Raw genomic sequence first — 23588 nt, forward strand, 5'->3', positions numbered from 1 at the left:
ATATATATACATATCCCAGACCCCTAATATATATACTTATCCCAGACCCCCAATATATATACATATCCCAGACCCCAATATATATACATATCCCAGACCCTAATATATATACTTATCCCAGACCCCCAATATATATACTTATCCCAGACCCCCAATATACAAGGATCTGTGCTATCAGTTTCCCTTTATCATTATCGCCCTTATAAAACCTTGTTTACACAGGAAGATGTGCGGCTGATAATGATAAATTTTGAAGCCTGCTCAAAGGACCCGATTAGCCGAGGATCAGGCGTTTTCCCCGTCCTCAGCTGATTGATGTCACCTCTAGGATCCTATTAGACAAAGAGATTTTTATGGATTAACGATAAACAGTCGCAAACGAGAGCGGCCTGAAATCACTCCCCATATAACACAGAGCGATAGTCGTTACTAGGATCGGTTAATCCATCTGATCCCAGCAAATGATGGAACCATGCGGAATTACTGAACGATTAACGATGATTTTAGCCTCAGCTCAAAAACTGCGATCAACACCACACAGGTGATTTTTCGATCATTCCCTGCACACACACAAAACGATTATCGTTTAAATCTGAACGATATAACGATTTTTCGGAAAATAATTGTCCCGTGTAATAGTTCCCTTACTGGCTGATTATCAGCTGCAGGAGCGTTTCTGGCCACACACCTTACCGATAATCACCTGTGTATAATGTGTATAAAACCTTATGTCTTTACGTCTTATTGCCCGGCGCTCTTCTACCGTAATAAAAAAAGTCCGAGCTCCCAAGTGCAAAGTTTTTCTTTAGCTAAAATTTCTCCTAAAATGTTGTGATTAGCGATGACAGTCAGCGGGATCTGGAGAATGTCAGAGAAAACCTGCCGCCTCCAATGTTCTCTCTGCAAGTGCCACAAAGCGAGAATTCTGCTGTGATTTGTTCCGTACAGAATATTTTTTGTAAATCCTCCTTAATGTACGTAACAATACATCTTTGTGGAAATGGAAGAAATCTGCAGTTAATTTCTGCTTGTTGTTTTATAAAATTGAGATCAGACTCCATCTCCATAATCCCGTTCGTGACGCCATCTCCACACTGAAATGGACGTTTCTGATTTATGCTGGAAATGATAATTAAAGAAGAGTTGGGTTTATATGGAGATGAAGCTCATAATAATAATAATGGCTTTCAGCCTTTGTGGGACCTTTATTTTTTTTTTTCACCTTAATAAAACATATATATGATAATGAGGCAGATGTTTGAGTCGGCGACCACAACGTCTCCTTTGTGTGATTCGGGTCTAACTGAATATTCTTAAGAAAATTAAGTTGGTTACAAGCACTGAATTAGTCTCATAGGATTGAATTTGTCACACTTGGGTGGTCGGACGTGTTAGATGGCGTTGATGGCGTGAGGTCCAGCAGTGAGACCACAACAAAGCTGAGGACGGCGTTGAGGCAATGGCGTCATTATAGAAGTGGACGGTAATGTCCGTGTATATTACAGTAATGCCATGATGTAACCAAAGCCTCATCTTCACCATGAATTATGTTTTTTTAAGGAAATGGGTCCCTGGTAGTGTTGAACAGAGAGGTCGAATGCCGAGTGGTTGGGTTCGGAGAACCTTGCCAAACCCGAACAGTCAACACGAGTCCCTGGACGACCTATGAAGTAGGATACATAAAGACACATTGATATGCACTTATAACCTGTGCGCTTATGCCAGAATACTACTATACAGTTCCTAAGTGTTACCACCATACAATGCCGAAACAGTGGTAGACGGGTCCAGTGAAGGTTCATATGCTGCAGCTGTTCCTTGGGGTCAGGTCCTTGAGGGACCTTTGGTAGTTGGGGCCGTGAGCAATTGCTTAATTTTCTAACAAAAACAGCTATGCTTTTATCTTTCCTTAACTCTGTAGTTCAAACAGCGACGTCACCACAAAACTGGTTCCCCACCATGGCGTTGGGTTTTGCCACCCAGGATAGAAGGTTATGTCTTCACCTCTGAGCACTTTTCATGACTCTTGGGCACATTTTCCGGACTCTTGTTTTCTAACGTTTTAGATTAACGATTGATTGGGCCTTGTGACCTGTGCGCCGATCACTGAGATCAGCGCTCACTCATTATTGCGGCCCAGCTCTCCTCCGTGTCAGGTTATCAATCTCCGCATCAATAAACCAAGCAGGAAGATATACCGTAGTCTGGAAAACAGTATAATTAGTTTTATGGACCCTGACAAACAGCAGCTTAGATCTGAGCTTCCCTGGAGCTGGATCTAGAAGTTTAGAACAAGCAAATATTTTACTGACTTTCAGAACAAGTAAATGTTGGGGGGTGTGGACCGCCGGGACCAGTTATTATTATAGATCCGAGCCTACTCCCTCTTATAATTAATAGGGCTTGTGCGCAGAGTTTGGCCATCGTAGGATGTGTCCACACCGACCCGATCATCAGAAAACCCACATGAGCTCAGATTCACTGTAATTGACCTGAATAGCAGGTACATAGAAAACAAGAGTTTGTTAGTGAATCTGGTGATTTTGCAGCTGGAAAAGTCATCGCCATTGGCTGCACATTTCCCCCTGTACCCGGGGCCAGCAGTGATAACATTAAAGGGGTTATCTAGCTCTACAATAACATGGCTGCTTTCTACCAGAGACAGCACCGCTCTTGTCTCCAGGTTATGGTACAGGTTCTGTAACTCAATTCCATTGAAGTGAATGAAGCTTATTTGCAAACCACATTGGTAATAGTAACATTGCTGATGGTGCCCTGTCACTGTCTGAGGTGCAGGCTGCTGGTGCCCTGTCACTGTCTGAGGTGCGGGCGAGAGGTGCAGGCGGCTGGTGCCCTGTCACTGTGTGGGGTGTCCATGGAAGGTGCAGACGGCTGGTACCCAGTAACTGTGTGGGGTGCAGGCGGCTGGTGCCCAGTAACTGCGTGGGGTGTCCATGGAAGGTGCAGACGGCTGGTGCCCTGTCACTGTGCGGAGTGCAGGTGGGAGATGCAGGCGGCTGGTGCCCTGTCACTGTGCGGAGTGCAGGTGGGAGATGCAGGCGGCTGGTGCCCTGTCACTGTGCGGAGTGCAGGTGGGAGATGCAGGCGGCTGGTGCCCAGTAACTGCGTGGGGTGTCCATGGAAGGTGCAGACGGCTGGTACCCAGTAACTGTGCCGGGTGCAGGTGGGAGATGCAGGCGGCTGGTGCCCTGTCACTGTGCGGGGTGCAGGCAGCTGGTGCCCTGTAACTGTGCGGGGTGTGGGCAGGAGGTGCAGGTGGCTGGTGCCCTGTCACTGTGCGGGATGCAGGTGGGAGGTGCAGGAGACTAGTGCTTTGTTGTGCAGACGGCGGCTGCGGATGATGACACTGCTGATTGTGCTGTTGTTTAGTCAACTAGTGCCATGGAGGCAGCCCCCAGGCCCCAGAGTAATTGCGTGGTCTGCCTCCATGGTCCATAAATTATGATAAATGAGGTGCGGGAGGAGGTCACGGCCCCCCAAGCTCCCCCAGCCCGCCCATCGGGCAAGCTGGGCGTACACCAGGGAGAAGAAGCGAATCTGCACCTTCTCCCTGGCACAAGACTCAGGCGGACGCTTTGTAAATGTCCCCCTATGTGTTCTCAGTGGTGAGAGGATAGGAGAGCAAAGGTAAGCTGCAGCTCTCACCACGGGTGCTGTCTGAAGCACCTGAGTAAGTCGTTCTTTCAGGTTAGCAAGTACTTTGTTTTCCCCACTAGGTGTCACCACTGTTGTTAGCGTGTTCCATGCACAGCTGAAGTCAAGGGTTAACTGTTTTATATCATGTGTTTATGTGCTGACCAGTCACAGGTGCTCTTTTCTCTAAACCTTTCCTATCTTTCCTCTCTCTTACAATCTTTCAGCCCCACCACTCACAGGAGGGTTTAGATTTACCCCTGTAGGAGGAGTTAGTTTTGGTGGAGGAAGTGAGTCAATTCCTAACTAGTATTCAGTGTGAGAGGACACAACACAGACCAGTTCCTGCAGAAGTTTAGCCAGGGCCTGGCTTTGGCCAGGACCCCTGACAGGGACAGAGACACTAGCAGTAACTAAAGACTTTATTCTCTATGCAAGCAACTACTATACACTATGCGGTCAATGGTTAAACAAGTGGGAATCAGCTCACCTCAATTAGATTTTTGGAGTCACTCAGGAGGGTGCACGGGTCCCGCAATGGCTAACTGCTGATTCTCATAGAGGGCAATGAATGGTGTGGTTCCAAAACTCCAAAAGTAGTTAGAAATTCAAAATCTTTATTAAATTATTCTATTAAAATCAGTAGTATAATCTGTGTTGTCTGACAAGATCAAAGCGTTTCGCTTTTGACTTTTTAACTACATTTGGAGTGCCAGAACCACACCATTGATTGTCTTATACAATATGCAGTGCTAAGCTCCACTTAGAGGAGAGAAGCCACCTAGGATAACTCTTTCCCATGCCAGGAACCTTTCTAAAACATGCAGGGTGGTCTCCTGAAACAAGACAAACTGACCCCAGTAGGACAAAGCTACCAGGGGAAAGGTCTACGTATCCTATTGTGCAGCGCAGGACGACTGGGAAGTCTCGGCAACTTGCTACACCCAGATAACCACCAACTGGGGCTTGTATTACCTAGGACAGGTACCTTACAATTAGGGGGCATAGGCGTTTCAGAGCCACAACTAGGCATCCATGAGTACGAATATCACTTATCTCTTCTTTTTACACCCTTGTTCCGGAAGAGCACATATACTAGATTGGGCAGGGCTCCTCTGGCATCTCCTCTCCTCTTCCTTCTCTCTACAAAGCACCAACCCTTAAACGCACTGGTTCTACCTCACTGTCAGCCAAAGTGTTTGCTGAATCAAGATCTGTACTGTTGTATTACGTGTACTGTTCATCTCAAGCCTTCTTCAGTAAAGTATTATTTTTATTCAACGCATGGGACTCACCTGCACCCACGCACACCACTGAACACTTGGGTTATTTTTCCCCTTTCTGAGAGTGGCGGTACCAACATTCCAGGTGGGTCTGCTACCGCTGCTGACACTCCCAGAGGTTACCGACCATTGGGGACAGCAAACCGGCCGGACGGGTACCTACATCCCAACTGTATACACCTACACCGGGGCAGTATTACAGAAGTGGCCGAGTATCACACTTATCTCTCTGAGAACAAAAGGGTTGCTCATTTGGAATTCCGCATGCTCAGGAGAGGCCCCCATACACTTTAGCTGGTTCCTCGGTCCTGTTAGAGTCGGTGGGTTCAGATAACTTTTTACTATAGTGTATGGAGTCCTTTACTCTTCAGCCCCTTCCTCCTGAAGACCCCAAGAGCTGAAGCCGGGGGTGTAGAGGCGGCTGCTGTGTTTCTTATTACCAAAGAATATAAATGTTGAGCTGATTGCACAATAACAAAGACTCATTGTATAAGTGATCTGGACATTGGCAGAATGAGAGTTATATAAGAGTTGTAAAATCCGTTGTGTAAATGAGCGTTCAGCCCTGGGATCACGCTCCATTCATCAGGGAACGATTACTCCTGTCTCCGCTCGCCAGTCCTCCTCCTTCTCGCTTTCTCCACAATCTCTTTGTTGCTTTGTGAGATGTAATTTGCTGCCAATTTGAGTTCTTTTTCCCTCATACTTTATAGCTGTTTCCCTTTTTATTGTTTGTTATTAGCGTCTTCTCTTCTTTCTTATGCTGGGACTTATGATTTGTACAATAGGAGAGCGTCTCCATGGGGGGCAAGTAACGTCTAGGTACAGGAGCAAAATCGACCCTTCCCTCCCACCATGGTTTAAAGGGACCAGGTTCAGCACTGCCACTGCTTCATAGTCCCTGATGATGTCCCCATACACTCATCAGGGAGGCTGCAGCCAATCACTGTGCAGCAATGAGTACAGGTGACCACTAAGGCCTGGGAACGGTTGCAGTGTATTCTGGACCATGTGCAAGTGGTGGGGGAAGAATTACTTTTTTGTGTGTGTGACTTGTACCCAGGACTATATTTGCTTGAGGTGAGATACTCATCTCACCGCAGGCAGCAGATTGGAGTATGCCTTATAATGTCTGGCATGGTCTGCTGCACACTATTCACCTCATCTATCTAATTCTGTACAGCTTCATTGACCCCATACCCTACAGGAACATATATGTATATATGATGCTTTCGCCTCAAGCAGCATGTACACATATGTAGTGTAGTTCCCCCCCCCCCCCCCCAACATCATATGATCGGTAGGGAATACCAAATCCCTATGCAGAATAAGCAGTGACAGCGCTCCATAGCGCAGACAACTCACGATGCAGAAAGGAGGTCGGACGGTGAGCAATGAAGCGAGACACAACACTCCAAAGCAGAAGTGATCCAACCAGATGCCATGGAACCGCAACTCCGCCTGTGTAATCCCTTCAGAGGATCTTAAGATCCCGAAACGTCCTCCACTCCAAATACACACAGGTTACATGAAGCGCAGATCAGAAGAAAGTAAAAAAAGTCACAAAATGAATAAAAAAATTTATATCTTTAAAAAAAAAAATTAATAACAAGGCGTACCGACACTGCCCGTTTCTTTCTGTAGTGTTATATGATATTATGAGACCAGAGTGATTTCAAAACGCGTCCTGTTAACAAACTTCAACAATCCAAGGATCTTCTTGTGTATCTCAATCATACTGGGGCAGCGTTCTCCAGTGGGAGCCACCAGCTGATGGAGACCCTCGAAACAATTGTGCATTAGTGACACTTAACGATAGGGTAACAAACAAGATGTCGCATATTGAATAGGCTTCTTCTTTTACCATTCACTGTGGTCAACATTACCCGTCTGGAGTTCTTCCCTTGCCGATGTTTCTGTGTAACTAGACTCTTATGAACAACAATTTTCTTCCTTCCATTAATGGGAATCTGTCACTAGGTTTATTTCGCCTTTAATGAGGGCAGTATAATCTAGTGACAGAAAGGCTGAACAATTCAGTGTATTACTTACATCATTCTGCTCAGCCGTTCCCCTAATATGCAGGAGAATAGTATTCTTGCCACACCCCTCCCCCCAGCTGCTGACTGACAGCTGACTGCCTACACATAGCATGGATAGATAACTGCCAATCAGCAGCTGGTGGGTGGAGCTTCTCATGAATATCCAGGACTACTGAGCTCATGCACATAATGGAGAGGACTAATTATTGTCTAGGAGGAGATCTCTGGATCAGCTGCACAGAACAATGTAAGTCATACATCATCCTACTCAGCTTCTCTGTCACTAGTTTATGTTACCCTGAGATAGGACCCCATAAATCTGCTCACAGAATCTCTTTAAGTTTGGATTTTTTAATACATTCTCTCCCCTAATGCAGTGGTACAATGAGTAGATGGAGGCAACATCTGACTGTATCCTCTCTCTTCTTAGCTCTTCCATATATACCAAATCCTACTATTGTTTTGTTGTTTATTATACTGTATATACCTATATACCACATATCGACCATGTACGTCCGGATTGGAACTACTCGCTAACTCTGACGCCATTACACTGTGTCGTCCTTGAAAATTTGGCCACAAACCCTGGTGACATTGTGTAATAGGGATGTGTGAGGCGTTTGGGTTAATCAGCACCAGATGAGGAGTGTGAGCGCTCGGGGGGTTTGATCCCCTGCCTGTTCCAACACTTTTATTATTAAGCACTCACAATATAAATAGTTTTATGATCCCCCTATTAATACGAGCACTTAGCACCCCGCTAACCTCTGTGCCGGAGGACCCCCTGACATCAGCCCAGAAGCCGCCTCTCCTATTACAGGTGTCTCGCAGGCTCCACGTCCAGTCCAGTCGGCGATTCCTTCGGAGCATCTGAAGGTTTGGGGAATGCGGCAGATAATACCTGAGGTCCTCTCCCCGTACGGTCAGAGGCCACACCTGGTTTGATTTTCCCTGGTGGAAGATCTAATGTCTTCAAGGCCGATTCATGGCCGTGTGTCTGCCGGTGGACGAGGAGAGCCTAATGCGCCCTGACAGGCCGTATTCATCAGCCATCTGCTCTCCATTAAGTCATTGGGGGCATTAAGAGCTGATAAAAGGGGCAGATTTCACAAAGGTGGAACCGACTCAAGTAGAAGGCAGCACTTAGAGCGGAACCCCAGCAATTTGTAGAGCAAAAAGAAAACACCGCAGATTGGGGATAGAGCTCTTGTGCCGAATGAACGCAGGGCGACTGGTTTACTGATTTCACCTCTTACTGCGGTTGATCCGGTGACCTCGCTCGGCTAAATCAGCTTTCAATCCAAAACGCAGGTTAAAAGGGAAAAATATTTATATCTGCTAATCAGCCTTAAAGGGGTTGTCTAGACCGCACAAAAAATTGCTCCAGGGCTGGAGGTAATAAATATATTGTATATACTCAACTCCTCCGGTCTTATATGCTTCTGCTCCTCCGCTGGTTGTTTCTTCCCCACCGCACAGAACCTGCCAGTCAGTGACTAAGGGGGGGGGGGCAGCCACTGATTGAGCAGGTAGGTCCTGTGTGGACAGGCGGCACTGGGAGTGTGAGTGCGGACGTGGTGGAGGGGTGGAATACCCCTTATAAGTTGTTCTTCACAGTGAATGAAAGTTTGGGGAAGGCAAAAAGAAATACATCTAAGAAGAGAAGATTTTTTTATTCTGATATAGCTGTATTACAAAACACAATCTTAGGCCATGTTCACACAAGTATTTTTTACATAAATCCATAAGCAATTTGCAACAACGGCTGTGATTACTGCAAAAGATACATTGTATTTGAGTGAATGGGATCCTGGCCGGAGTGCATACACATAGGGGGACATGTATCAAGCAGAGTATTTTATTTTTTCGGGGGAAAGTGCCGATTTGCGAATATTTTATTTGCAAATGGCTGTTTTGCAAATAAAATATTCGCAAATCGGCACTTTCTGCCGGGGGCGGGGAGGAGGCGTGGAGGGGGCGGAACAGGGGGGTGTGAACTCAGAGTCTGCGCGATTCATCTTTGGTTTTGCCCAAAAATACGCAGAAAACCTACTCCAGCTCTCAGCTGGCGTAGGTTTTCTGCCGTGTAGTCCGCCTCTACATAAATCTCTGTAGTGCCGGAGCTGCGGGGACATTTTTAAGTCCGGCGCAGAAAACGTCAGACTTAATAAATGTCCCCCTATGTAAACATTTTGGCCGGGATTTCAACCAGCCACATGGAAAACTCACGTCAGGTCACACAATGGAGAGTGCGGCTCCGGCCGCACGCTCCATTGTGTGCAATGGTGAATTAGGATGCAGGCGCACACGGATGCCCCCGTATCCCAATTCAACAGAAATGAAGATTATCCAGCCAGTACTGCAGTACCAGCCGGGATGATCTTCTCTGACACCGGCCGTTCTGTAACCCGGCCAGATCACAGAACGGCCGATGTCATATGATGACACCCGGCCTTAAAGCGTCTTTGTCATGATAAAAAACAAGGCGTGTGTGGGAAGGTGCTGCACTCCTCCCCTGTCAATCATCTACGACATGCCAAAGGTCTTGTGTTTTTTTATGTTAGTTCCTTCTGCTATTGATGTCTACGGGGTCATGGACCTGGATCTTCTCCACAGAAGATGTGCTGTACTATAAGCTGCCATAAAGGTTCCTGCTGGTGTGACAGGTGCCGGGACGCACAGGGTGTCGCAGGGCGCTGTGTATGGGGCTGAGTAATCTATAGCTGATCAATATGTATAGATAGATAGAGAGATAGAAGTGACTGCTGCCCGGAGGAGCTCGGCCTGGCAATCTGTCATCACCGCCATCGCTTCTATCCCGCTGTAACACTCGCTGCACACATTGATTTCATCATTTTGTATGTGAAACATATTATCCCGTGCGTTCAGCTTCATCACTAGAGGGAATTGAGCAATTTGATGTTTAAAGGGGCAGCTCACCCAAAATATTTTCTTCTTTTAAATCAACTGGTGACAGAAAGTTTTATAGATTTGTAAATTACTTCTATTGAAAATATCTTAAGTCTTCCAGTACTTATCAGCTGCTGTATGTCCTGCAGGAAGTGGTGTATTTTCTCCAGTCTGACACAGTGCTCTCTGCTGCCACCTCTGTCCATGTCAGGAACTGTCCAGAGCAGCAGAGGTTTTCTATGGGGATTTGCTGCTGTTCTGGACAGTTCCTGACATGGACAGAGGTGGCAGCAGAGAGCACTGTGTCAGACTGGAGAGAATACACATTTTCCTGCAGGGCATACAGCAGCTGATAAGTACTGGAAGACTTGATTATTTTATTTTTTTTAGAAGTAAATTACTAATTTCTGGCAACTTCTGACACCAGTTGATATGAAAGAAAACATTTTTCTTGTGAACTACGCCTTTAAAGCAAAAGCAACTTTCACTAAGAGAAAATTCTTTGAAACCCTAAAGTACTGAAGTCTCTGTAATCCAACAGAAACAGAAGAGACAAGTGGTAATAGGCACAAATGATATCCACATGCACGGTACATACACAGCCCGCTTCATGACTCGGCCGAGCTCTGGAACTGGTAAGAACGCTGGCGACTGGAGGAGATACGTACAGCCAGAAGGGTCTCTATGGGTATACTGGGTATACTGGGTATACTGGCAGGAGTGGCCCCGAGGCCAAACACTGACTAATATCAATGAATAGACAATAGAGAGAAAGGAAACTTGGCGTCTTGTTAGCTCTGGTTTATATCCCAGCAGGGCATCACCACTATGGACTCGTGTGAACGCTCTGATACAGAGACTAGCGGAATCCACATTAGTTTGGTCCTGTACCAGCATTGAGCGGATCTATGAAAATGTTCAGGTTCATCAATGTTGTCCGAACCTGAGCGCTCAGCATTTGACACCCGGTGTCTGCAGAAGTTGGATGCCGCCCCAGGGCTGGCAGGAAAACATGGGCACAGCCATAGGCCATAGGTTGTATCCATGTGTTCCAGGACTTTCATCCCCCGGTCAGCACCCAGACGCCGCTGCTCCACTCCAAATCATAGATATTGGGCGCTGATCCGAACGCAGGCAACATCAGATACATGAACAAGGATTTATTGAATACGAAACGCTGCGTTTCGAAGCCACATCGGCTTGTCAGTTGTCATACCGCACATTAATAACAACCTTGGCTTCGAAACGCGATGTGTTCAATAAATCCTATATCGTCCCCAGTCGTTGGTTCCTGAGTGAATCGGTAGGAGCGACGGCCATCCCTTATACTGCCTTGCGTGTTGTGTTAGAGTTCCACATATCGATACCTCATACACTTTGGTGTAATATCCTACGCTATGGTGCGCTGTCTCTACTATTAGGTAGCACGTTACTCGTGGTACTGTGAGCAATCTGTGACCGAAACCATGGCCGGCAGCGGCTCCAGCCAGCACATCTGGGACGTCATCGGTCGTAAAGCGGCTCTTGATGATTTCCGCACCCAAGTGGATTCACTGTGGCAGAATGTTCCTCAGTCATCCATTAAGGTGTTTAAAGGGAATCAAGTCTGACACAGTGCTCTCTGCTGCCCCCTCTGTCCATGTCAGGAACTGTCCAGAGCAGCAGCAAATCCCCATAGAAAACTTCTCCTGCTCTGGACAGTTCCTGACATGGACAGAGGTGGCAGCAGAGAGCACTGTGTCAGACTGGAGAGAATACACCACTTCCTGCAGGACATACAGAAGCTGATAAGTACTGGAAGACTTGAGATTTTTGAATAGAAGTAAATTACAAATCTATATAACTTTCTGACACAAGGTGTTAGGTGTCATTTTTAACGTTCCCTTTAACTTTTTCAGAGTGAGCTGTAGAGCTGCAATGTTACCCGTACGATGTTGTTGTGCTTGGCACTCCCTACCACTTACATGGGGTTATAATGCCCCGGGCACTGGATCCAGGTTACAGCCATCACTTCTTATCTGCTTGCACTTCTATGTAATCCAGTGATAGTGAGGAAAAGTTACTTTCATAATTAAAAAGTTCTCTCCAGTTTCATGGATTATTAGTTCCGGATTGTTCCCACTGTAGTGAAGCCAACAAGCCAATCAGTGATATGTGACCCCGGTGTTCTGTATATGTGACCCTGGTGTTCTGTACATGTGACCCTGGTGTTCTGTACATGTGACCCCGATGTTCTGTATATGTGACCCCGGTGTTCTGTATATGTGACCCTGGTGTTCTGTATATGTGACCCCGGTGTTCTGTATATGTGTCCCCGGTGTTCTGTATGTGTGACCCCGGTGTTCTGTATATGTGACCCTGGTGTTCTGTATATATGACCCTGGTGTTCTGTATATATGACCCTGGTGTTCTGTATATGTGACCCTGGTGTTCTGTAATGTGACCCTGGTGTTCTGTATATGTGACCCAGGTGTTCTGTATATGTGACCCTGGTGTTCTGTATATGTGACCCTGGTGTTCTGTATATGTGACCCTGGTGTTGTGTATATGTGACCCTGGTGTTCTGTATATGTGACCCTGGTGTTGTGTATATGTGACCCTGGTGTTCTGTATATGTGACCCCGGTGTTCTGTACATGTGACCCTGGTGTTCTGTAATGTGACCCTGGTGTTGTGTATATGTGACCCCGGTGTTGTGTATATCTGACCCCGGTGTTCTGTAATGTGACCCTGGTGTTGTGTATATGTGACCCTGGTGTTCTGTATATGTGACCCTGGTGTTGTGTATATGTGACCCTGGTGTTCTGTATATGTGACCCTGGTGTTCTGTATATGTGACCCCGGTGTTCTGTATATATGACCCCGGTGTTCTGTATATGTGACCTCGGTGTTCTGTATATATGACCCTGGTGTTCTGTATATGTGACCCTGGTGTTGTGTATATGTGACCCTGGTGTTGTGTATATGTGAACCCGGTGTTCTGTATATGTGACCCTGGTGTTCTGTATATGTGACCCCGGTGTTCTGTATATGTGACCCCGGTGTTCTGTATATGTGACCCTGGTGTTCTGTATATGTGACCCCGGTGTTCTGTATATGTGACCCTGGTGTTCTGTATATGTGAACCCGGTGTTCTGTATATGTGACCCCGGTGTTCTGTATATGTGACCTCGGTGTTCTGTATATATGACCCCGGTGTTCTGTATATATGACCCCGGTGTTCTGTAAATGTGACCCAGGTGTTCTGTATATATGACCCCGGTGTTCTGTACATGTGACCCAGGTGTTCTGTATATATGACCCAGGTGTTCTGTATATGTGACCCTGGTGTTCTGTACATGTGACCCTGGTGTTCTGTATATGTGACCCTGGTGTTCTGTATATGTGACCCCGGTGTTCTGTATATGTGACCCAGGTGTTCTGTATATGTGTGCCCGGTGTTCTGTAAATGTGACCCAGGTGTTCTGTATATATGACCCAGGTGTTCTGTATATATGACCCTGGTGTTCTGTATATGTGACCCTGGTGTTCTGTACATGTGACCCCGGTGTTCTGTAATGTGACCCTGGTGTTCTGTATATGTGACCCCGGTGTTCTGTATATGTGGCCCTGGTGTTCTGTATATGTGACCCTGGTGTTCTGTATATGTGACCCCGGTGTTCTGTATATGTGACCCTGGTGTTCTGTATATGTGACCTCGGTGTTCTGTATATGTGACCCTGGTGTTCTGTATATGTGACCCCGGTGTTCTGTATATGTGACCCTGGTGTTCTGTATATGTGACCTCGGTGTTCTGTATATATGACCCCAGTGTTCTGTATATGTGACTTATACGTTGGCTGCTCCAGTTTGGACTTTCGACTACCGCTGGTGTCTATATTACACGTCTTGTTAGTGCCAGGTGGAGTTTTGCCATGATTAAGAATGCTCAGAGTCTGAAACATGTTGGTTCATTGTTTGCTTTTTATGATTCGCACATTGATGCAACATATATATATTTTTTTGTACTTACCCAAAGCCGGAGGTCGTTTGTTCATTCCACAATCCACCCAGATACCACCAGACTAACGCCATGTGCTGGAGATAGTAAAGCCTGGTGAGAGTTCCCTATCTAGTTCTCTCTGGTTCCTGAGGACTCCTCAGTGGTGAGCAGAGATGCAGAACGCTCATCATGTGATAACTTAAGAAGTTGGATGCCGCCCTAGCAAGTCCTGGTGGGTACAGCCTATGGCATATCCATGTTTTCCAGGACTCCCTATAGGGCGGCGTTCAACTTCTGCAGCAATAAAGTGAAGTGTTCAGCAGGTTCTCTTCTCTCTAGTGGTGAGCAGAACCTGTGCGAGGGATACATGGCTCACCACAATGTGTAGTTGTGTAAAAATGTGATATGTGAGTGTTTAACCCCCCCCCCCCCCCTTCCCCTCCATTGAGTTCTGGTTCATCATAATGTGCAACTCTTTGATGGAGTCACGGAGAGCAGATAAGGCCTCCACCATATGTTGGGTTGACCACCACCGGTATAGATCAACCTTCTACCTTACCAATACCTCCTTCTATAGGGGTCTCTGCAGGGACGTTACATGGGATTAGCAGATGGGATATCCCATTGAGGCTTCTATGGTCGTTTATTATCAGGAATGAGAAGACTCGGGATCCCATGGGGGACGGAGCGCTGACTATTGAGCGCATTACCCCTAATTACTGGAATTCACTCCGATCGCTTACTCCGAGCGGCTTCTCTGTTGTCCATTAGTTCGTTCTGTGCGGTTGCTGTGTGTTTCCTATTAATGTGGTGATTGTTTGAGCCAGCTGGTTGGGCACCGATTCCCTCTTTTTGATGCTGTGTGGCTTCAGCCAGTTTCACTCTATTAAAAACATATTTTTTTTATCAGGTTTCATTTAACTTGAAACATTGAAGTGTCCCGGCCCATTCTTCTCTAGAGCCGAGATTGGGAAAAATTCAAGAGAACCATGTCCAAAAGTCCTGGAGAGAAACCTGGAGTTTATAAGTTCTGCTCGCTCCTACCCCTATGGTGCCCGGGCCGGGGCTCCTACTCTCTGTCTCTTCTGGATTGCTGAGGTCGTACACTGATCGAGTGGAGAACAGAGTCACATGTAGATACCAGCCGCTTACAACAATCACAAGGTCTCAGTGACGTAAAGGAAATTTTTCAGCACGTTGGAAAGAAAATCTGCCATTCATGTTCATGTATGGAGAAAATGGAAAGATCATATCCACGGACATACATGACTTACTCTGCTCCTCTAGGAAACAAAACTAAGTTTTCCTAAAGGGGGATTCCAGTGGACTCCTCTGCCCATGTCAGGAACTATCCAGAGCAGCAGCAAATCCCCATAGAAAACCTCTCCTGCTCTGGACAGTTCCTGACATGGACAGAGGTGGCAGCAGAGAGCACTGTGTCAGACTGGAGAGAATACACCACTTCCTGCAGGACATGCAGTAGCTGATAAGTACTGGAAGACTAGAGATTTTTAAAAAGAAGTCATTTTTAAATAGAATATAGATTACAAACCTATAACTTTCTGACATCACTTGAATAAAAATATTTTTTTCCCACCAGAGTACCCCTTTAGACGGGAGTGTGATTCTACAAACATAGTTATAAGGGACATCCATCCAGGCTTTCTCTGCTTTACTATTTTATGTATTGCAAACGTTTATGGCAATCAAATATTGTAAACCTGGTGACTGGTCCAATAGACCTCCAGGACACTGACCAGCTGTGGCCAAATTATACAGAGGATCCACAAAGATCTACAGACCTCATAGAAAGTGTGGATTCCATTTGAACCCAATAGAAAGATATGGTGACCAGCTTTATCTTGCCCCACGCTGCCCAGAGGTGGACTTTTCAAGGACGTACTGGGGCCGACTTACTAATGATTTTCCATAAAAAAATGTTTTTTTCTCTGCCGTAGTTTACACTAGTAAATATAGTTTCCGGATTACTGTTCCGTCTTATTTACTAATGGTGTGCGACACAAAAATGCCGAAAACCCCACCCCCAAATCCCAAAAAGTGGGCGTGTCGCTTTACACCCGCCATAATCGTCATATTTATCAAACAAACCGTTAGTTCCAATTCAATAAATCAGCCGCTTGTAAGATGGTCTGGGAGATCGGGGTTTCGTTTATGTAGAAAACTAAGGACGATGGGAAACTGGTTAAAACCTTGACGTGAAGCGATGTTGGAAACCGGACAATCTTAGTAAATGAGGCCCCTACGTCCGGGTGTTTGGGGGCTTTAATGTCCTAATTTTGACTAATTGAATGCTGGCAAATATGGAGATAAATGAAGTAAGGCCTTATTCACACGGTCAGTAAAATTGTCTGTAATTGCGAATCCGTAATCGCAGTGCAACTTAGAGCACTTTGATTTCTATTGGGCTATTCACACAGTCCGTTTTAATTCTAACCCGTATGCCGTTCTGTAAAAAAATGCTCTACGTACATGCTCTAGGGCGGACATGCTCTAGTACGGACATGCTCTAGTACGTACATGCTCTAGGGCGGATTAATCAAAAAGTAGGAGGAGATGGAAGAGGGTATGGCAGTCGTACATGCTCTAGTGCGGATTGTCATTGCGGTATCTGTAAAAAACTCGGATCAAATATATGCAAACTACAAAATGTATACTTACCTTCCCTTTGCTCCATTGCTGGCATGGACTGCTCTTCCCCTGTGCTGCTCTCGACCCCCTGTCAGGTAGTTGGTGCCAGGGTCAGGTAGTTAGTGCCAGGGTCAGGTAGGCGATGCAGGGGTCAGGTAGTTGGTGTCGGGTTTAGGTAGTCGGTGCCGGCTCAGGTAGACGATACAGGGGTCAGGAAGTTGGTGCCAAGGTCAGGTAGGCGATGCAGGGGTCAGGTAGTTGGTGCCAGTGTCAGGTAGTCAGTGCCGGGGTCAGGTAGTTAGTGCCAGGGTCAGGTAGGGGATGCAGGAGTCAGGTAGTCGGTGCAGGAGTCAGGTAGTCGGTGCCGAGGTCAGGTAGGCAGTAACGCCCTAGGAAGTGTCTACTCTGCCAGTTGCCCCAGCCCTGTCCAGTGGAGTTTCACATATCTCACAGATGCCGCCTTCATGATACCGATCCATTCATTTATGGGGGGAAACAACTGTACAGCCGTGGCCCCTGGAGAACAATCACATCTACACGGATTTTACTAGAAGACTCCAAACTATTAACCAGTAAATCTACAAATCTGAGGCTACAGGAGAAACTTCACAGATCTTTTGGAATTTGATAATTCAGGGAACTAAATTTTATATTTGAACCAGTAAATAGTTTATTTCAGAAGCTTCGGGTTATAGAGGACCTCGGGCTGCGGGAGTTTTATAGGAACAGTATACGACCATCTGGAAGTGATATCGTCATGTCTTCTGCACTAAAACTGCTTGCAAATCAGGATTCAGTTGGTCGGATCCTGAGGATCCAGCTGAATCTAATTTGGCTTTTCTTCCTAATCCATAACAGGATCCATTATTTGGTATAGTCCAACAAGTAGTACAAAATGTACAATCTCATGTTCTTGAGGCTGAAGCAATGCATGCTGGATGATTCTTACACTAAGAACATGGCGCATTTGTATATAGCGTACCTGTGATGCATCATTCCCACGACTGCCTGCTCTGCCAATCACTGAAAGGGGCGGGACCTCCCTGCAGCAAGTGATTGGCAGAGCGGGCAGTTCCTGCTGGAATAACACCATAAGGAAGAGCAGTGAGCAAGAGTTTTTTTATATTTCTATAATAAATTCTCCCCTATAATATATGGCCGTTGATATTTTACGGTGTAGAATTTCCTATTGTACCTAATTACTGTTATACAATGTTTGAATCCCTTTTGGCCGTTGGCCCCATGAAGCGCACATTATAAGAGCCGCTATTAGATGTACCTTATTATATGTTATTAGGGAGGTGCTGTGGATGGATAGGTGAATTCTGTACCGCCATTTACTGAACACATTTTATGCTGCCCGGTTTAGGGCAGCGCTGACAGATGGAGCGCAGGGCCGAGGTCTTAAAGGGACGTCATTCATTCAGGGCACATAGGAAATGCTACCAAGTATGAAGAGGCGAATCCTGCAGGGAAATTCTGAGCTCATCTGGCAGAAGCTCCGACCACTTCTCCGCTTTTATTCCCTGTCAGAGCGAGAAAAACCTCTTAATTAGAGACGTGCAGAGAGCGAGAGCGTCCTGATCTCTAACCAAACTGGAAATGTGACGGTCACATCTAGTGGAGACAACGCTCTCTTCACTCCTTATAGATAATAGATAAAAACCACATCAAAACACAACATCTGCCGGGCGTGAAACATCTCTGTGGGTTTTACACCAGTGGGATACGATAAGGTGATCTTGGGAGGTAATAGCATATAATATAGTATGTCCTGGTGATGCCTGATTGTAAAGAATATTTAAAGGGGAACTCTGGAGGAAAAATAGTGTTTTCAGATCAACTGGTGCCAAAAAGTGCCAGAGATTTGTAATTTACTTTTATGTAAAAATTTCAAGTCTTCCAGTACTTATCAGCTGTTGTATGTCCTGCAGGAAGTGGTGTATTCTCTGCAGTCTGACACAGTGCTCTCTGCTGCCACTTCTGGTGACATTGTGCATCTATTGGACAGGAGATGGGCTATGTAGGAATTTCTTGCATTCCAAGATGGTACTGGGAAGTAATGAGCTGCGGTGTCCTGGGCACCATTGGAACAGCAGCTCCAGGATGGGAGGAGGGGAAGGGTAAGTATCGTATATTATTTTTACTGGAAAACGTCTATGAAGGTAATGCCCACCTGCACAATGACCTCTTATATGTACTATTACATCTGAGATGAAAATGGAATAGTTTTGTGTCTACAGCTGTCCTGTAGACCTATGTGTTTCCATAGTAACAGACAACAAGCCTTGTGTAGTCTGATCCTGCACCTGACTTCTTTTGATCGTTCATGTACTCACAACCTTACATGAATAATCAAAAAGTAGGGGGAGATGGAGGAGGGTATGGCAGAGGTCAGCTGGCCCTGCCATGTATAGACCATCCCCCGCCATACGTGAATGCCAACCCATGATGCAACTGTGTACCATAGATCGGGAAGAGGTAAGTGGTCAGTAGTAAACCGACTCATTCTGAGAATAATGTCTGAATGAGACTCAATGGTGGAGACTTGGCAGCTCTGTAATTTGCTGCCTCAATGTACAAGCTGGCGCAAAAGCAGCAATTGTGACAAATTTAAAGGGACTCGGTCACCTCCAATCCAACCAAATGATAAAAATTGCAGATTCAGTATCAGTATTGTAGGGGAAAGAGTCCCTTTAACCAAACTTTCTATACGTTATAATGGGGGGCAGCCAGTTTGCCTGAGATACTTTTCACAGCATTTGGAGATACACTTTACAACAAACCTCATGGTGATAGGCATGATAGACTAAAGCGTAAGCCTATTTACTTGGAAGAGTTCTCTAGGTATGCTCTGTGACCTGTGCAGGGAGGGTTGTGAATGGTCTGATCCCATCTTATCTGTATAATGGTGATGATTTTTTACTGAAAAATTTAATCCTGGAAAATTAGCACAAAAAAAAAAAAAAATCACGAAAGATTAAAAAAAACGTAATTGAACACTTGTGGTAAGAATGATAGAAGACTCCATGTAGACACCTGTGTCTGCCCTGCAGATCATCGCATACACATAGCAAATAACAGCAAACCTTACATAGCAGTAAAAGCCATTGACTATTTGGAGGTTCCAAGGATGACTGGCAGTGCTGGTATATAGTATGGCGTCATGTGGGTGATATATCCTGCAGCTCTAGTGAATGGCAGCCAATGACAATGAGCAGGGTCCTCCCATACATCCAAATCCCGCTTATGGCCGTGTGAGCGGAAAATGGGACACACACGTTTCACTTTCTTCCCCTGGAAAGAAAATTTGGTTTTGACAGTAAAACCGTGACACACCCAAATGTGAGAGGGAAGAAGCACTCCGACTAATGGAAGAAGTGACCCTGTTCTACGCTGCGCTCCCGGGGTCTGTACACTTATTTCTTATCAGTCTCTAGAGGTCGGGTTCCTCGGTCTTATCCGATATATCACAATCTTCCATCTGTATGTGTGACGGATCATCACTATTCACAGACTTGTCATCATTTAGCCATATCATTTTTATGTACCATACTTGCTAGATGATCTGCACAGCTTAAAGGGGAACTTTGGGGATTTATTTTCACTTTGAAATCTACCAATGCCAGAAAGTTATACAGATTTGTAATTTACTCCAGTCTTCCAGTACTTATCAGCAGCTGTATGTCCTGCAGGAAGTGGTGTATTTTCTCCAGTCTGACACAGTGCTCTCTGCTGCCACCTCTGTCCATGTCGGAAACTGTCCAGAGCAGCAGCAAATCCCCATAGAAAACTGTTTTAGGTTCTGTATTGGGGCCCCCAAAGCTTTGGGTTATGCTTTATACTCATTGCTGGTGTAGGGATTAGTGATCCCTATTCACATGGTGTGCGCTATCTCTATGTGTTTGAGATATAAAACAACCACAAAGGAAAAACAAATGGTTTTCGTTCCTTCTGCGCCTGATACTGTTGGAGCTGATTGGACTCTTCGTTGGTCTTGCGGTTTTGGCGCTGGAGTCGGCGGCGCTCAGCTGGGTGACATGTCTTGTAGCCGGGTTACAGTGCTGTGGAATGAGCGGCTTGGCACATCTGCTTTCTATTTCATGCTCTTTCTGACGTGAAAACCTCTGGTTGCCTCTGCGCTCTAGGTAGAAGCCTGTGCAGAATCATTACCCAGAAAAAAGAAACAAACCCAGGATTGTTGCCAGTTCCAGGTAGTGACGTCCAGCCGTATTGTGAAACCGGGAGGGTGGGATCCTTCATGCTGCGGAGAAGACGGGCGGCAGATAACCTTCTATCTATGAGTCCCACATCCCAGGGAGCCTGAAAGGTACCGTCACATCTCTTACGTCACAGTCCTCAAAGACTATGTTCACACAATGTACTATTTCTTAAAAGAACAGCCATAGTTTTCGAATAAAACAATGGCCGTTGTTCTATTGACTTCAATGCATATGATTGCAGTATGAAAAGAACGGCCATTGTTTTAAGGGTCGTTCTTTTCAAAAATAGTACGTTGTGTGAACACAGCCTTACAGTGGATGATCAGATATTCCTAGGGAGGTGCAGATTATATAGAGAAGGGTAAAAAGCTGAAAATCCTGTCACTAGTATTCTGTAAACTTCACATCAATCAATAGTACAAGCAAACGTAACACAAATTGTTATATATCTAGAGAAAAATGCCTCTTTATTAAGGGGAACTCTGGCAATTTACTACTATTAATAAATGTCCAGTCTTCCAGTACTTATGAGCTGCTGTATGTCCGGCAGGAAGTGGTGTATTCTTTCCCATCTGACTCAGTGCTCTCTGCTGCCACCTCTGTCCATGTCAGGAACTGTCCAGCGCAGGAGAGGTTTTCTATGGGGATTTGCTGCTGCTCTGGACAGTTCCTGACATGGACAGAGGTGGCAGCAGAGAGCACTGTGTCAGACTGGAGGGAAGACACCACTTCCTGCAGGACATACAGCAGCTGATAAGTACTGGAAGACTGGAGATTGTTAAATAGAAGTAAATTACAAATCTGTATAACTTTCTGCTGAAATTAAAAACATTTTTTTTTCACTACAGTTCCCTTTTAACTTATGAGACGACTTTCCCGCTTCTCTCTTTTCTAAACTCATCAATCTGTCTGCAAAACTGTTTACATCCAACTCTAGATGGATCGGCTCACTGAGGGATCAGGTGACAGCTGTCCATAGAAGTCTATGGAAAGGGGAGGAGTGGCTGGAGACAGAGGTTGGAGCAGTTTTAGGAGTTACTCTTCTCACCCACTTCCAAAACCCGATTCTTACATTTTTCCTTCTTCTATCACAATGACTTGCTGCCTAATAGTGGTGAGAACGGAAACTGCTACATTTCAGGATTATTTTTTAATCTACATAGTAAAATGGGAGTAAAAAAACCACAATAATGTAATAATGTAAAATGTTCAATGTACAGTAAGGGACTTCAGGGCAACATTAGAGATGAGCGAACCTCGAGCACCCAACCTGAATGCTCGGCATTTGATTACCGGAGGCTGAAGAAGTTGGATGCCGCCCTAGGGAGTGGTGGTGGGTACAGTCATAGGCAGTATCCATGTTATCTAGGGCTGCATCCAACTTCTTCATCTTTACTGATTACCTTGTGGGATTGCTTGTGAAGATGCAAAGGATAAACCCCATGGCAGTCAGATATGTATCTCTATTATAATTGTATTGATCCAGACTACCTCTTTAACATATAGATCAGACCAGAACTATTAAGCAGACATTCCAGTTGGGGGCCCTGCCCAGCATTGTTCCTGGTTCCTAAATACTATTGTGCTTGCAGGGATGGGACGGGGTGATGAGATGACCCATTGTGTCTTGTATAGGATTTGTAGGCTCGGCCTCCAGGATTCCTCATTCTCCTGACCCCACCCATATTTACAAGCCCATAAAATATTAGGCCAGATTAATAAAAATAAATGAATATTTGGACAAAGGCCTAAACCGCTATTGTCTTCCTGGCACAGACCCAAGATTCATACAATATTCTCATCATGTTCTCGAGAACGTTAGATGGCACGCGGAGCTGATATATCTGCTGGTCTCCTGGCCGTATCTTCTCATACAATGATGATTTTATATAAGGCGGGGATGGGGACCCTGCCACCCTCCAGCTGCTGCAAAACTACAACTCCCATCATGCCTGGAGAGCCAAAGCTTTAGCTGGAGAGCGGCAGGAGGTTGCCATCCCTGATGTAGTGAGCGACCTCGGGTGATGGCGTTCGGATACCAGATTCACTTCCAATGTTATATCATTAGTATCGGCCTCATTATTATTCTTATATAGTGTTACCTGTATAGAAGTGATATTATATATTATTAGAGATGAGCGAATACGATTCGATTGAATATTGCGGTATTCGAAAGATTCAAATTCAATCGAGTAGTGAGGCGAATATGCAGGAAACATTCGAAAGCCCTCCCATGGAAGTTGGCGCTTTTTTTAATCCAATGACCATGCAGGGAGGCTGTGAGTACGCACACAGCGCCAAAACGACGTCTACCCTCATTGGCACGTTATACATATTGTTCTAGTAGCCCACTATGGGCACTTGATATATACTGTTCCAGTAGCCCAGTAAAAGACACGTGATACATACTGTTCCAGGAGCGTTCGTACAGCATTACGCGTGATACGCGCGAATAACATGGCACTCTGCGGACGCACATTGGAATCATGTATGTAAGACTATAGACTATAGACTATAATGGGATCGAATACTCGTTCGAATAGTCGAATATCGGTGCCTATTCAATTCAAATTCTCAAAAGTTGAATATTTTACTACTCACTCATCTCTATATATTATAATATACCGCCGCTATCATGGCATCATTCGCTCTGGAGTCAGTGGGCCGTGGCTGCCATTCACCATTGTTATCCGCTGCATGCCCCGTTATCCTATCACTAAGATGAATTGTATTCTCCAAGTCATAGTCGGCGTTGACGTTCTTCCTATCCAAATCTGACTAAGAACCTAATGGCATTTATACGAGAATGTGTGTAACTTTCTGGCAGTTTTGGTGCCAGATAATAA

The 23588-nt window shown here is 45.5% G+C and overlaps 1 protein-coding gene across 2 annotated transcripts in view; it reads left to right on the top strand.

Annotated features, from left to right (window-relative positions):
• Positions 1-23588, top strand: part of GLIS1 (GLIS family zinc finger 1) — a 75555-nt gene that overhangs the window by 10921 nt on the left and 41046 nt on the right. Inside the window, exon 1 of one of the 2 annotated variants that reach the window (XM_069981642.1) lies at positions 20689-20849. The exons of the other annotated variant lie outside the window; for it this stretch is intronic. The gene's annotated coding sequence lies outside the window, so the exon portion shown is untranslated. Of the gene's footprint in view, positions 1-20688; positions 20850-23588 lie in introns of those variants that run through there. 2 annotated transcript variants of the gene reach the window in all.

The sequence above is a fragment of the Dendropsophus ebraccatus genome, chromosome 8 (genome assembly GCF_027789765.1).
Source record: "Dendropsophus ebraccatus isolate aDenEbr1 chromosome 8, aDenEbr1.pat, whole genome shotgun sequence".
NCBI lineage: Eukaryota > Metazoa > Chordata > Amphibia > Anura > Hylidae > Dendropsophus > Dendropsophus ebraccatus.